This window comes from Durio zibethinus, chromosome 3, assembly GCF_047325235.1.
Source record: "Durio zibethinus cultivar Kanyao isolate XHJ-2024 chromosome 3, ASM4732523v1, whole genome shotgun sequence".
Taxonomy (NCBI): Eukaryota; Viridiplantae; Streptophyta; class Magnoliopsida; order Malvales; family Malvaceae; genus Durio; species Durio zibethinus.
The window spans coordinates 28,469,418-28,473,233 of NC_143164.1; the positions used below are offsets into that span (position 1 = coordinate 28,469,418).

At 31.9% G+C, this 3,816-nt stretch overlaps 2 non-coding genes across 2 annotated transcripts; one reads left to right on the forward strand and one right to left on the reverse strand.

Moving 5' to 3' along the window:
* Nucleotides 1–789: 789 nt before the first annotated feature.
* On the forward strand, nucleotides 790–896 carry LOC149519721 (small nucleolar RNA R71). The gene has a single exon (XR_016341149.1). It is a non-coding gene; the product is annotated as a small nucleolar RNA R71 (small nucleolar RNA).
* Nucleotides 897–3,077: 2,181 nt separating this feature from the next.
* Nucleotides 3,078–3,184, reverse strand: LOC149519722 (small nucleolar RNA R71). Its single transcript, XR_016341161.1, has one exon. It is a non-coding gene; the product is annotated as a small nucleolar RNA R71 (small nucleolar RNA).
* Between the last annotated feature and the right edge of the window lie 632 nt (nucleotides 3,185–3,816).

Genomic DNA, 3,816 nt, shown 5'->3' on the forward strand with positions numbered 1-3,816 from the left:
TCATCTTCGTCATCCTTCCTAACATCCCCCAAAGAATATAGCGCATTACATTCCCCCTTGCCTTGTCTTTCTAGGTTATTTTCAGTGTTACTAGGTAGGGTACCCATTGGGCAATTTGCTATGGCTTGGGCAAGTTAACTTATTTAGTTTTCTAGGTTTTTGATTGATACAACTTGACTTTGGATGTTTGCATTGTTGGCTTGCATTAATTGGGTCAACATATCCTCAAAGGTGGGTTTTTTTTCTTAGGATGGGTTATAGTTTGGTAGATTGGGGCAGTAGTTGTTGGTTTGGTTGTTAGTGGCTTAATGGTTTAGTTAGTTCCAAGAAAAGTTTGGGTGGTTTTGCCAGCTAGGATTGTAGGTATTGCTATAGGGATTGTTGCTTGGTTTGTTTTGTTGGATGTATTGGATTGGTTCTACCTTATAGTGGCATCTTTTTGAGGAATAAGGTCTTTCACATATATCACAGAATACAAAAGGGGTTTTGTATGGCATTTATAGGGTTCAAATTGAAAATTTGGTTTTCTAGGGCTTCAATCTTTTTTGTAAAGGCAACTAATTGGGAGTTAATGGAAGTAATAGCATAGACTTCAAATAAACCAACATCTTTTTTACTTACTTTTCTTTCCATGCCCCACTGGTAATTATTGGTAGCCATCTCTTCTATTAGCTCATTAACCTCCCTAAGATTTTTATTCATTAGAGGCCCTTTAGTAGCTAAATCTAAGGTGGTTCTCATGGGTGATGTGAGACCATTGTAAAATATTTGAAATTAGAGTCACTAGGTAAACCATGATGTAAGCATTTTCTTAGAAATTCCTTGAATCCCTCACATCCCTCATATAAAGTTTCATCATCAACCGACAGAAAAGTGGTGATCTCATTCCTTAACTTTACATTCTTTCCTAGTAGGAAAATTTTGATAAGAATTTTTGAACCAAATCATCTGATGCTGTAATTGAGCCAGGTGGTAAAGAAGACAAACAAGTTTTCACCTTGTCCTTGAGAAAAGGAAAAATCTTAATCTTATAACTTCATCAGAAATACCATTGTAACAAAAAGTGTCACATAATTCAAGAAAATTAGAAAGATAAAGATTTGGGTCATCGCTTGATAATCCTTCAACCTACACAGAAGTTTGGACCATTTGTATAACTGAAGGCTTTATCTCAAAGTTATTGGCTTGAATAGCTGGCCTTCTAATAAATGGTTGAAAACCATCTGCATTGGGAATTGCATAGTCCCTTAGAGTTCTTTACCCTTCATTATTTGCATTCAATATTAGAATAGGTGCTGGTGGTATTGATTGCTCTTTTGTTCTTCTTCTAAAGGTTCTCTCTATCTCTTAATCAACTAGAGCTAAGTCAACAATTTTGGATCTGTGCATGCAAATAAGAAAAGATCAAAGAAAAGCAAAAAGAAAAGTAAATAAATAAAAGGAAGAGGTTTATATTATAAGAGCTTACGAATTTTTTATTGATATTGCAAACACTGCTATAATCCCCGACAATAGCATCAAAAACTTGATTACTACTTTTCGTATAGAGCCTACAAGTGCACAGATCAAGTAATATAGTGGAGTATTCCAAGTATCATCTACTTAAGGATTATAGAAAATAATGTTAGGTTGCTCACAATTACCAAAAACGAAAGGTTGAGATCTTATACCTAAACAAATGAATATTTAAGGTTTTAAGGTTACTGTGTTTAAATAATGATTAAAGGCAATTTGTGGGCAGAGATCTTTACTTCACCAACTATCACTTGAGAAGTAAAAGATTGTTGCCAAAGACTAAATAAAACAATAATTAAAGGATTATAAAATAAGAAAGTAAAGATTGCTAAATTCTTTAAAAGATCTTGAAACAAAGCTTGCATGAAAGAAAACTAAAAAACAAGAAAATGTAGGTTGGTCGAAACTTGGATCTTGAAAACTAAAGATTGCTTGTGCCAGAGTTAAAGAAAATAGAAAACAAGAATTGCAAACTTTAGAAACAAGAAAAGAGATTTTTTACTAAAAATACTTCTTGATCAAAAAATATTTAAAGAATAAGAGCTTGGCTATCATCTAAGCTAATAACTTAACTAAAAAAAATAAAGAACTAAAAGAAACTTAGAAACTAAAAAAAAAAAAAAAGAAATGAGAAGTGGGGATGATGGAATGAGGAGAATGGCCTCCCTATTTATAAAGTGGGATTTGGCCAAATGGAAGGAAGATTTCAAGTGATTGATTCAAATTCAAATGGCTTAGGATAGGCTTGATCTTCATCTTCCAAAAAGGCATGATTGAATCAAACTCTTTCCCTTAGATAGCCCTGGACGAATGGGGTCTTAGAAGATAATTTTTGGCCTTTTATCACATCTTGATGCAATCTTGATCAACTTTCTCTTTTAGGTTCGGCTAGGATAGGATTCAAGACTTAGAATTTGAATTTCATCCATCTTATGAAAAGATAAAATTTTCTTCTAAGTAAAACTTTTCAAGGCTAAGTCAAGTCTCATGACAAACTTCAATCTTTTCTTAGCTAAATGGATTAAGCTTGGAAAGTCCAAATTCTTACAAATTTTCCTTCTTTCTTGCATGGCCAAATGTACTAGAATCCTTGTGTAAGTCATTCTTTTCATGGCTAAGCAAATGAAGCATGCTTATCTTGAATTTTCATCTTGGCTGAATGTGAAGGAGTCCAAATAGGCTTGTAATTGCTTGAATATGGACCAATAATGGATGGCATTAATCTTGGATGGTTGGGTCGATTGTGAGTTTTGCATGGTTACATGTATGGCTTGCATGAAAATAAGTCTTTTAAGCTTGGAAAACCTAAAGCCATGAAAACAATATGAAAGCACCAAAAATCATCCAAAATTTTAATTTTTAGTACTATTTGACATGTAAAATCTCTATATATTTTAGTGCTATCAGTTTCAGATGATGCAATAAGATTGAGCCTTTTTCCTTTTTCTCTCAGGGATAAGGCAAAAAGCTAGTTAACTTCATTACCATCTAGATCAATCACAATTAAAGAAGATTTGGTGCAAAAATTCCTTGTGAAATTCTTTCTACCTACTATGACTACCAAGTTAAGGAATAAAATAACCACCTTTTAGCTAATGGATGGTGAGAATCTCTATGATGCTTAGGAAAGATTCAAGGAGCTGTTAAGAAAGTGCTTGCATTATGGTCTTCTTGATTGCTTTTTTTCTTAATGCCTATAAGTGCATAGATCATAATCAAGTAATAAAGTGATGAAAGTAACAGTATCATCCTACAAGGATTATAGAATTAAAATGTTAGGTGGATTTCAAGTACCAAAGTTGATAAACTAATCCCTTATATCTAAATTAGTGAAACTTGGTTTGAATTGCAATAAAAGTGAACAAGAAAATAAAAGAAAATTTGTATAGGCCTAGATCTACTTAACAAACTATCACTTGGCAATTATTAGGGTTGGTTGAATATAACTAAAACTTAAAATAAATAATGCTTTGAAAAATAAAAGATTTATGAAAGCCGAATATTATATAAGCATAAAAGAAATAATTGAAACAAAGATCTCATGAAAACTAAAAGCTTGAACTTGTAAAAGAACAATGGCTAAAACTTGTAAACAATAAATCGAGATGTAAACTGAAACTAAAAAAGAAAGATTGCTTTGAGAAAACTATATCTTAAATAATTCTTGTATTTAAAGAAGAATTTAGAAAACAATTTTTTAGCTATGGCTAATCTGTCACCTTAGCCAAACTATAAAAAAAAATGAAGAAAACTATGAATTAAAGAAATAAAAAAAAAGAAGAAAAGAAAAGAATGTGTAGT